We start from the raw sequence: 12266 nt of genomic DNA, 5'->3' as shown, positions 1-12266 counted from the left end.
CAAGCAGGGCTGATTCATCGCGCCAACTCTCTTCTCGATCTTCCTCGCTGCAATGCTCCACCTCACACTCAACAAGCTCCCCGCTGGAGTGGAACTAAACTACAGAACCAGTGGGAATCTGTTCAACTTTCGTCGTCTCCAGGCCAGATCCAAGATCTTCCCATTCTCTGTCGTCGAGCTACAGTACACGGACGACGCTTTGTCTGTGCACGTACAAAGGCTGAACTCCAAGTCAGTCAATATCTTCACCGAGGCAGCCAAAAGCAGGGGCCTTACATTAAACATATGTAAGACAAAGGTCCTCCACCAACCTGACCCCACCACACATGCCCCCCCCCCCCCATCAAGATCTACGGCGCAGCCCTGGACAATGTGAACCACTTTCCATACTTCGGGAGCCTACTATCAACAATTATCAGACATAGACGAGGCTCAACACCTCGTCCCCACCGACGCCTGGGAGTCCCTGGCCAAAGACCGCCCTCAGTGGAGGAAGAGCATCCGGGAGGACGCTGAGTACCTTGCATCTCGTCACAGAGAGCATGCAGAAAACAAACGCAGGCAGCGGAAGAAGCATGCCGCAAACCAGATTCCCCCACCCACCCTTTCCTCCCACCACTGTCTGTCACAGGTGGGACAGAGACTGTAATTCATGTTAGGTGAGTGGGCAAATGCATGGCCGACGCAGTATAATGTGGATAAATGTGAGGTTATCCACTTTGGTGACAAAAACAGGAAGGCAGAATATTATCTGAATGGTGACGGATTAGGAAAAGGGAAGGTGCAACGAGACCTGGGTGTTATGGTACATCAGTCATTGAAAGTTGGCATGGAGATATAGCAGGTGGTGAAGGCAGCAAATGGCATGTTGGCCTTCATAGTAAAAGGATTTGAGTATAGGAGCAGGGAGGTCTTACTGCAGTTGTACAGGGCCTTGTTGAGGCCACACCTTGAATATTGTGTTCAGTTTTGGTCTCCTAATCCTGAGGAAGGATATTCTTGCTATTGAAGGAGTGCAGCAAAGGTTCACCAGACTGATTCCCGGGATGGCAGGACTAACATGAAGAAAAACTGCATGAACTTGGCTTATATTCACTGGAATTTAGAAGAATGAGGGGGGGGGGGAAATCTCAAACACACAAAATTTTAACAGGATCGGACAGGTTAGAGGCTGTAAGAATGTTCCCGATGTTGGGGGAAGTCCAGAACCAGGGGTCACAGTCTAAGGATAAGGACCGAGATGAGGAGAAAGTTCTTCACTGAGAATTATGAACCTGTGTAATTCTCTACCACAGAAAAATGTTGAGACCAGTTCGTTAGATATATTCAAAGGGGAGTTAGATATGAGCCTTATGGCTAAAGGGATCAAGGAGTATGGAGAGAAAGCAGGAATGGGGTACTGAAGTTGCATGATCAGCCATGATCCTATTGAATGGCAGGCAGGCTCAAAAGGCCTACTTCTGCACCTATTTTCTATTGGACTGTACAGTCAGCTGAGAACTCACTCAGAGTGGAAGCAAGTCTTCCTCGATTATGATGACTGGATAAGGGGGAAACGAGTAGATGTGATGTATTTGGATTTTCAAAAAGCATTCAATAAGGTGCCACACGAGGTTATTACACAAAATTCAGACTCATGGGATTGAGGGTAATATATTGGCATGAATTGATTGGTTAAAGTACAGAAAACAGAGAGCAGGAATAACAGGACTTTTTCAGGTTGGCAGGCTGTAACTAGTGGGGTGCCGCAGGGATTCACAATCTTTATCAATGACTTAGATGAAGGGACTGAGTACAACGTATTCCAGGTTCACTGATCTTACTTTCCCACCTAACTTTGTAACCTGTGAGGAGGACGCAAAGAGGCTGCAGAGAGATAGAGACAGGTTATTTGAGTGGGCAAGAACATGGCAAATGGAATACAATGTGGGGAAGTGTGAAGTTAGCCACATTGCTCCCCACCAAAGAACAGAATATTTGTTGAATGGTGAGCGACTGAGAAATGTTTGCATTCAGAGACCCGAGTGACCTTGTACATGAATAACAGAAAGTTAACATGCAGGTACAGCAAGCAACGAGAAAGGCAAATGATGTTAGCTTTTGTTACAAAAGGATTAAGAGTACAAGAGTAGAGAAGTCTACAACTATTCAGGGTATTGGTGAGGCCACACCTGGAGTACTGTGTACAGTTCTGATCTCTTCACCCAAGGAAAGACAGAGGGAGTGCAACAAAGGTTCACCAGACTGGTTCCTGGGATGGGGGGATTGTCCTATCAGGAGAGATTAAATAAATAGACTAGGCCTATATTCCCTAGAGTTTAGTAGAATGAGAGGCGCTTGACAGGGTAGATGTAGGGAGGATGTTTCCTCTGGCTGGGGAGTCTAGAGCCTGGGGTCACAGTCTCAGAATAAAGGGTTGGCCATTTAGGACTGAGCTGAGGAGAAACTTCTTCACTCAGAGGGTGGTGAATCTTTGGAATTCTCTTCCCCAGAGGGCTGTGGATGCTCAGTCATTGAGTATATTCAAGACAGAGATCAATAGATTTTTGGGAACTAAGGGAATTGAGAGATAAGGGGGAAGGTGGAGTTGAGGTAGAAGATCAGCTATGATCTGATTGAAGGGCGGAACAGGCATGAGGGGCCGACTCCAGCTTCTATTTCTTATGTTCTTAGATAAACAAAGAACAATCATCATCATAGGCAGTCCCTCGGAATCGAGGAAGACTTGCTTCCACTCTTAATGGGTCCTTAACAGTCCAATACGGGAACCACAGGTGGGAAGGGGTGGGTGGGACAGGTTTGCCGCACGCTCTTTCCGCTGCCTGCGCTTGATTTCTGCATGCTCTCGGCGATGAGACTCTCGGTGCTCAGCGCCCTCCCGAATGCATTTCCTCCACTTTGGGCGGTCTTTGGCCAAGGACTCCCAGGTGTCGGTGGGGATGTTGCACTTTATCAGGGAGGCTTTGAGGGTGTCATTGTAACGTTTCCTCTGCCCACCTGGGGCTTGCTTGCCGTAAAGGAGTTCAGAGTAGAGCGCTTGTTTTGGGAGTCTAGTGTCTGGCAATGCGAACAATGTGGCCTGCCCAGCGGAGCTGATCAAGTGTGGTCAGTGCTTCAATGCTGGGGGATGTTGGCCTGATCGAGGACGCTAGCGTTGGTGCATCTGTCCTCCCAGAGAATTTGTAGGATCTTGCAGTGGTATTTCTCTAGTGATTCGAGGTGTCTACTGTACATGGTCTATGTCTCTGAACCATACAGGAGAGTGGGTATTACTACAGCCCTGTAGACCATGAGCTTGGTGGCAGTTTTAAGGGCCTGGTCTTCAAACACTTTTCCTGAGGCGGTCGAAGGCTGCACTGGCACACTGGAGGCTGTGTTGAATCTCATCAATGTCTGCTCTTGTTGATAAGGGGCTCCCGAGGTATGGAAAATGGTCCACGTTGTCGAGGGCCGCAGATCTTGATGACTGGGGGGGCAGTGCTGAGCGGCAAGGACAGGCTGGTGGAGGATCTTTGTCTTACAGATGTTTAGCGCAAGACCCATGCTTTCGTACGCCTCAGTAAATACGTTGACTATGACTTGGAGTTCAGCCTCTGTAGCGCGACGACAGAGGTTGGGGTGGTCTTGGACTTGGCCTGGAGACGACGAAGGTTGAACAGGTTCCCACTGGTTCTGTAGTTTAGTTCCACTCCAGCCGGGAGCTTATTGACTGAGGTGGAGCATGGCGGCGAGGAAGATTGAGAAGAGGGTTGGGGTGATGACGCAGCCCTGTTTGACCCCGGTCCGGACGTGGATTGGGTCTGTAATGGATCCACTGGTACGGATCACGGCCTGCATGTCATCGTGGAGCAGGCGGAGGATGGTGACAAACCTTTTGTGGGTGAAAGCTTACAGCACAGAAAGAGGCCATTCAGCCCATGGTGCCTGCGCTGACTCCTTGGGGGAGCAGTCATGTTTATGCTCACATCCCTGCTTAGGTCTATTTCTATACTTTGTGTAACCACACAAGTTCCTTATTCTCTAGTATTTGTCCATTTCCCATGTTCAAAAATTTACTAAAATTTTTTTTAAAATTTCAAAAATGATCAATAAAATTTTAAGCGAAACATATTAACAGTAACAGCATAGTTAGATAACTCAGTCAAGTGAATTATAAAACGCCCCCACCTTCCAGATTGGGAAAGTGTCCCGTACAAACCTGCAGTATCTCGTGTAACCAGTAGACGGTGCTGCAGGATCACAATTCAAAAGACACGCTGCCCTTAAAAAATGTAAACACCTGAAACCTGTCAAAACCACAGTTGTGAACTCCAGAGCAGCCTGGCCTGCTTGTGGGAGGGGGCAACCTTTGGCTCAGAGACCTCCCACAGAAAGTTGTTTCTTTTCCCTCTGATGAAGCTGCAATTTCAGCAAAACATCAGGAAATACATCATTCTAAGCATTTACTAGTGGGATCTGTGGACATGCACTCCATAGTCCCTTTGTTCCTCTACACTTCTCAGTATCCTACCATTTAATGTGTATTCCCTTGTCTTGCAAGCCCTCCCCAAATGCGTTACCCCACGTCTCCAGATTGAATTCCATTTGTCACTGTTCTGCCCACCTGACCAGTTGATTGATATCTTCCTGCAGTCCACAGCTTTCTTCTTCTTTAATCAACCACACAGCCGATTTTTGTATCATCTGCAAATTTCTTAATCAAACCCCCTATATTCATGTGTCGATCATTGATGTACATCACAAAAAGCAAGGGACTCAGTACTGAGCCCTGCAGAACCCCACTGGAAACATCCTTCCAGTCCAAAAACATCCATCAACCATTACCCTTTGCTTCCTGCCTCAGCCAATTTTGAATCCAACTTGACACTTTGCCCTGGATCCCTGGATCCCATGAGCTTTTACTTTTGTGACCAGTCTGCCATGTGGGACTTTTCGAAAGCTTTGCTGAAATCCATATACACTACATCAAACGCTTTTGCTTTCATCGATCTTCCTGGTTACCTCGAAAAATTCAATAGTTAGTCAGACACTACCTTCCCTTAACAAATCCGTGCTGACTGTCCTTGATTAATCCGTGTCTAAGTGAAGATTTATCCTGTTCTTAAGCCATCATCATCATCGGCAGTCCCTCGGAATCGAGGAAGACTTGCTTCCACTCTTAGAATGAGTCCTTAGGTGACTGAACAGTCCAATATGAGAACCACAGTCCCTGCCAGAGTCGTTGAGGGTAAGGGTGGGTGGGACTGGTTTGCCGCACGTTCTTTCCGCTGCCTGCACTTGATTTCTGCATGCTCTCGGCGATGAGACTCAAGGTGCTCAGCGCCCTCCTTGATGCACTTCCTCCACTTAGGGCAGTCTTTGGCCAGGGACTCCCAGGTGTCGGTGGGGATGTTGCACTTTATCAGGGAGGCTTTGAGGGTGTCCCTGTAACATTTCCTCTATCCAGCTTTGGCTCGTTTGCCATGAAGGAGTTCCGAGTAAAGCGCTTGCTTTGGGAGTCTCGTGTCTGGCATGCAGACAATGAAGCCTACCTAGCGGAGCTGATCAAGTATGGTCAGTGCTTCAATGCTGGCCTGGACGAGGACGCCAACGTTGGTGTGTCTGTCCTCCCAGGGGATTTGTAGGATCTTGCAGAGGCATGGTTGGTGGTATTTCTCCAGGACCCCAGCTGTGTTCTTCAGTAACACAGGCAAGATTCCTGCAATTAAAATTATTGGATTTTCGGCTTTTGAGATTTCGGGGCAGTAATGGCGGTGGGGTAGTCCTGATACCGCCCTTGTCTGCAAGAGTCAGCAAAAAAATGAGGTTCATGATGCGGGGTGGAAAATCAGACATTACAGAAGGAAGTTTTTGCACCCTGGCCAAAAATCACGGTGTTAAAAAAGTTTTGTTGATTTAAGGGTCTTCATTGTTGTTCCGTGGGGGGGGGGGGGGAGCTTTTGTTACTTTGTCGCAGTAAAATTTTTCATCCTTTGCCATTGGTGTTTTGTGCATCATTCCAACATTCACCGGAGATGTACATTTATGGGAGCACACAGCGTGTCCAGTATTAGCTCCATCCCTCAGTTTCCTCCTCCTCCTCCTCCTGGCAATGCCTGGTCCCTCATGATTGCCAAGTTGTGTAACATGCAGCACACCACAATGAATTCGGAAACCTGTCGAGGGGAATATAGAAGGCTGCCTCAGAGCGGGCCAGGCATCGGTCTGCCTGTGGGAGACGGCATATCTCTGTCAGCACTTCCTTTTGGAAGCGCAGCCTTCTCTCACACTGTTCCACAGAGAGCTGGAGGTCTGAGCGTTTGTGCCTGTAAACCCGTGGGGGGGTAAACTCTCCTCATCCGTGGGCCGACATGGCCAAGAGCCCTTCTTCTAGCTTGATGTTGCCTGGTAATAGCATGCAGCATGATACGCTGGCGAACTAGTAATGCCCCCATTACATTCTCTCACTGAAGGTGTAAGGACACAGTAATGGCAGATAAAAGTGCCCTTTGTAAGTCGGAGCATCATGCTGCGTGCTGTGCGCAACCGTTGCAGTCAATGTGACCGGCGATGTAGGAACCTCCTCCCACCATTTAAATACGCTGCCACTACTACCTGGTGCACCCTAGGAACGCCCGCTTTTTCAGACGTTTCCTGGAGTGGGCGTTGAATGAGGCGTTAGGGCCGAATTTTGCATCCATGGCGCTAGTGGAGCATTGCACGATGATTGACATCATGATCTTAGTGAAACTAGAGGGCGGGGCGGTAAGTTTTTGTGTCACGAGCTGAATTTGCCGGCCGGCGGTAAAAGCTGGACGCCTGCCGTAACGCCTAGAAACACCCTTTACCGCCCCTCCGGGGCACTAACAGAGGGGCAAGAGAGTCTAAAATCCCGCCCAATCCACCTCCCTCTACCAGTAACATAGGCAAGATCCCTGGAATTAAAGTTAAGGGCTGGAAATTCACTCACGCCTCTGTCGCGCCGTTAACCCGGGCAGAGCGGTAAATTTTGCGCCGAATTCAGCAGCTGGGCCCCGAGTGTGGAGTAGAGCGCTGAGCAAAGCGTTCCACACCTCCCTTACGGTGCAAGGCCGGCTGAGCAACTGAAAATCCCCAGGTAAACAGCCAGCCTTGGAGTGACCCAAAGGGAAGCTTCCGAGAAACTGGGGAAAAAAAACTGCAAAAACATTCCCAAATACTTGGCTGACGTCACATCCACACTTGCCTCAGGCAAACGTTCCTTCCCTCACTGCGGCCGTGACAACTGGAACCGCCCGCTTTCACAGGCCATCCCAACGGGATTCTACAAATCGGGCGCGAACCAAATATCGAGCCGATGTCGCAATCAGGGGGCGTTACACCCTGGCTCACCTTTCCCGGGTGGTAATGCTCCGCGCTCCCGCAAATCCGGTACTGAATGTCCCGGCAGGGCGCTGGGAGCTGACCGCCCATCCGAAAATGCTTCCTGTCGCCATTTCTGTCCGTCCAGGGCAAAAAGAGAGGTGGCAACAAATCGAAAATCCAGCCCAAAGTGCCTCCCTCTACCAGTACCACAGGCGGATCCCTGGAATTAAAGTTGAAGGACCTTCCTATACCAATTGCTGATGATTGAGAGTAAGCCGATGGGGCGGTAATTGGCCGGATTGGATTTGTCCTGCTTTTTGTGGACAGGACATACCTGGGCAGTTTTCCACATTGTCAGGTAGATGCCAGTGTTGTAGCTGTACTGGAACAGCTTGGCTAGAGGTGCGGCTAGTTCTGGAGCACAAGTCTTCAGCACGACAGCAGGGATGTTGTCAGGGCCCATACCCTTTGCTGTATCCAGTGCACTCAGTTGTTTCTTGATATCACGTGGAGTGAATCGAATTGGCTGAAGACTGGCTTCTGTGATGGGGACCTCAGGAGAAGGCCAAAATGGATCATCCACTCGGCCCTTCTGGCTGAAGATGGTTGCAATGCTTCAGCCTGGTCTTATGCACTGATGTCATAGATGTGGGTCAAGGATGTTACAAAGCAGACACAGGGCATTCTGGGGGGAAAGGGTGAACAGCTAGAGGTTGCGGTCCATATCGGGACCAGTGACATAGGTAGAAAGATGGATGAGTTCCTGCAGGCAGAAGTTAGGGAGCTAGAAAAAATATTTAAAGGGTAGGACCTCAAAAGGTAGTAACCGCCGGGTTACTACCGGTGCCACGTGCTAGTGAGTACAAGGATAGAGAGGGTGAACGCGTGGCTGGAGAATTGGTGTAGGAGGTAGGGCTTTAAATTTCTGAGGCATTGGGACCGCTTCTGGGGAGATGGGACCTGTACAAACCAGACAGGTTGCACCTCAACAACGCCGGGACCAATATCCTCGTGGGGAGTTTTGCTAGTGATGTTGGGGAGAATTTAAACTAGCTTTGCAGAGGGATGGGAACCTGAAAACAAATTCAAAAGGGAAGCAAAGCTGAAATTGGAAAGCAAGAATGTAGAAAGTGAATCTGCAAGACAGAGGAAACAAGGGTTAGTAAGTAATAATCAAGGAGGTCTTCCTGTGCTAAATGGTATATACTTCAATGCAAGGAGTATAACAAATCAGGCGGATGAGCTAAGAGCACAGGTAGACACTTGGGAGTATGACATTATAGCCATTACAGAGACATGGCTGAAAGAGGGGCAGGTTTGACAGCTCAATATTTCTTTTCTGATTACAGGATTTTGATATAGGACAGAGACCAGGAGGAGTGGGTGGGGGGGGCGGGGTTGTTGGTGGTATTCGCGGTATTGATTAAAGAAATATTACAGTTGTGAGGAGGGATGATATAGAACATAAGAGGAATAGGCCATACGGCCCCTCGAGCCTGGTCCGCCATTTAATCTGATCCGATCATGGACGCAGGTCCACTTTCCTGCCCGCTCCCCATTAACCCCTTATTTCCTTATTGTTTAAGAAACTGTCTATTTCGGTCTTAAATTTATTCAATGTCCCAAGTTGGAGGGATCAAATGAACCCATATGGGTTGAAAATAAAAATGGGGCGATCACATTGCTGGGTGTATATTATAGGATCCCAAACAGTGGGAGGGAGATAGAAGAGCAAATATGTAGGCAAATTTCTGTGAAGTCCAAAAACCATAGGACATTTCAACTATCCTAATATTGATTGGGACAAATATAGTGTGAAGGGTATCGAATCATAGAAGTTTACAGCACAGAAGGAGGCCATTTCAGACCATTGAGTCCATACCGGCCAACAAGAGGCTATCCAGCCTAATCCCACTTTCCAGCTCTACGTCCGTAGCCCTGCATATTATGGCACTTCTGGTGCATATCCAAGTACTTTTTAAATGTGGTGAGGGTTTCTGCCTCTACCACCCTTTCAGGCAGAGTTCCAGACCCCCACCACCCTCTGGGTGAAGAAATTTCCCCTCAAATCCCCTCTAAACCTTCTACCAATTACTTTAAATTTATGCCCCCCTGGTTGTTGACCCCTCTGCTAAGGGAAATAGGCCCTTTCTATCCACTCTATCTAGGCCCCTCATAATTTCATACACCTCAATGAGGTCTCACCTCAGACTCCTCTGTTCCAATGAAAACAAATCCAGCCTATCCAATCTGTAATCATAGCTTAGATTCTCCACTCCCGGCAACATCCTCATGAATCTCCTCTGTATCCTCTCCAGTGCAATCATATTCTTCCTGTAATGCGGTGAGCAGAACCGCACAGTACTCCAGCTGTGACCTAACCAGTCTTTTATACAGTTCAAGCATGTCCCCTCTGCTCTTGTATTCTATGCCTCGGCTAATAAAGGCAAGCATTCCATATGCCTTCTTAACCACCTTATCAAACTGGCTGCTACTTTCAGGGACTGTGGTCATTTACTCCAAGGTCCCTTTGTTCCTCTACACTTCAGTGTCCTACCATTTAATGTGTATTCCCTTTCCTTGTTAGCCCTCCCCAAATGCATTACCTCACACTTCCCCGGATTAAATTCCATTTGCCACTGTTCTGCCCACCTGACTAGTTGATTGATATCTTCCTGCAGCCCGCAGATTTCTTCATTATCAACCACACAGCCGATTTTAGTATCATCTGCAAACTTCTTAAATCATACCCCCTTGTATTCAAGTCTAGATCAATGATGTATATCACAAAAAGCAAGGGACCTAGTACTGAGCCCTGCGGAAACTCACTGGGAAACAGCATTCCAGTCACAAAAATACCCAGCAACCATTACCCTTTGCTTCCTGCCTCAGCTAATTTTAGATCCAACTTGCCACTTTGCCCTGGATCCCATGGGCTTTTACTTTTGTGACCAGTCTGCCATGTGGGACCTTATCAAAAACTTTGCTAAAATTCATATACACTACATCATACGCTTTGCCTTCATCGACCCTCCTGGTTACCTCCTCAAAAAATTCAATTAAGTTAGTCAGACACGGCCTTCCCCTTAACAAATCCATGCTGACTGTTCTTGACTGCACTACCCATCAAATCAAGCCCAGGTGGGTGGGGGGCTGTGGAAGATGATCAGAAGGCATCACAAGACTGCACATCAAAATGTAGCCCAGGGGGTTGGGGCGTGGTGATTCCCGATCACTGTGCCTGCTCAGACCTGGGTGTGGTCCATACAGACCTGTGGGGAGAGAGAACAAAGAACCTTGCCCTGCCTGCCTTTTTGAGCTTCTTGCAAATGTAAAATTTAAGCATGGGAGCAATACTGACAATGCCATACTTTGTGCAAACTTTTTGCATGATGGTGTTGCGGACGAGACAATTGATTCGACATCATCGCATGAGGAACCTCAGAGCACGTAGGGTGATGTGCATGTTGGGTATATCGAGACAGGTGTTCGTACCTGCACCCGAGTGATGCAGACTGAGTCAGAAGGCTGCGTTTTCACAAAAGTTGTAACTGAGATCTGAGAGTTAGTAAAAACAGACCGGCAACCTAGAAGGACTGCTTTGTCAGGTGAAGTGAAGGTTACAGTAGCACTTTCATTCTATGCATCTGGATCGTTCCAAGCTACAACTGGGGATGTGCGCCATTTCTCAACATGCAACACCTGCATTTGGCAGATAACTCCTGCACTATATGCCCGGAGGAATGACTACATAAAGTTCCCCATGACCAAACCAGGCAATGTGTGACAGGGCTGTGGACTTCTCCAGGATTGGTGCGGAATTCCTAAAATGCATTCAAGAGAACTTTTTGAGTCAGTAATAAGCCCATGAGAGGGGGTGGTTCTGGATTCAGTTTTGGGGACTGAAGCTGGGCAGGTGGAAGGAGTATTAGTGGGAGAGCACTTGGGTGCTAGGGACCATAATTCAGTCAGATTCAAGGTAGTTATGGATAAGGACAAGGATAGACCAGGAATAAACATCCCAAATTTGTGAAAAGCTAACTTTGCTAAGTTGAGAAGTGATTTGGCCACAGTGGGCTGGAATGAGCTACTTGAAGGTAAATCAGTGTCGGAACAGTGGGAGGCATTCAAGGAGGAGATTCGGAGGGCTCAGACCAAACATGTGCCCCTAAAGAAAAAAGGCGGAAATAACAATTCTAGAGCCCCCTGGATGTCTAGGGACTTACAGGGGAGAATAAAGAAAAAAAGGGAAACTTGTGTCATATACCGACAGCTAAATACTGTAGAATCTCTGGAGGAATATAGAAAGTTCAAAGTTAAAATTAAAAAGGATACTAGGACTGCTAAGAGCATGAAACATTCTTGGCAAGTAAAATTAAGGAAAACCCAAAGATGTTCTAAAAATATATTAAGAGCAAGAGGATAACTAAAGAAAGGGTAGGGCCAATTAGAGACCACGAGAGTAATCTTTGTGTGGAGGCGGAAGATGTGGGTATGGTTCTTAATGAATACTTTGCTTCTGTTTCAACAAAGGAAAGGAGCAGTGCAGATACTGCTATCGAGGAGGAGTGTGATGTTCTGGATGAAATAAACAGAGAGCAGGTATTACGGGGTTTAGTAGCTTTGAAAGTGGATAAGTCCCCAGGCCCAGATGAAATGCATCCCAGGCTGTTGAGCGAAGTAAGAGAGAAAATAGCAGAGGCCTTGACCATAATTTTCCAGTCCTCTTTGGATTCAGGCATGATGCCAGGGGACTGCTAATGTGGTACCCTTATTTAAGAAGGGAGAAAGGGATAGACCGAGTAATTACAGACCTGGCAGCCTAACCTCAGTGGGAAAATTATTGGAAAAAATCCTGAAGGACAGGATAAATCTACATTTAGAAAGGCAAGGATTAATGAGGGACAGTCAGCATGGATTTGTTATGGGAAGATCGTGTTTGA

This window comes from Pristiophorus japonicus, chromosome 14 (genome assembly GCF_044704955.1).
Source record: "Pristiophorus japonicus isolate sPriJap1 chromosome 14, sPriJap1.hap1, whole genome shotgun sequence".
Lineage (NCBI taxonomy): Eukaryota > Metazoa > Chordata > Chondrichthyes > Pristiophoridae > Pristiophorus > Pristiophorus japonicus.
This window is presented reverse-complemented; position numbering follows the sequence as displayed.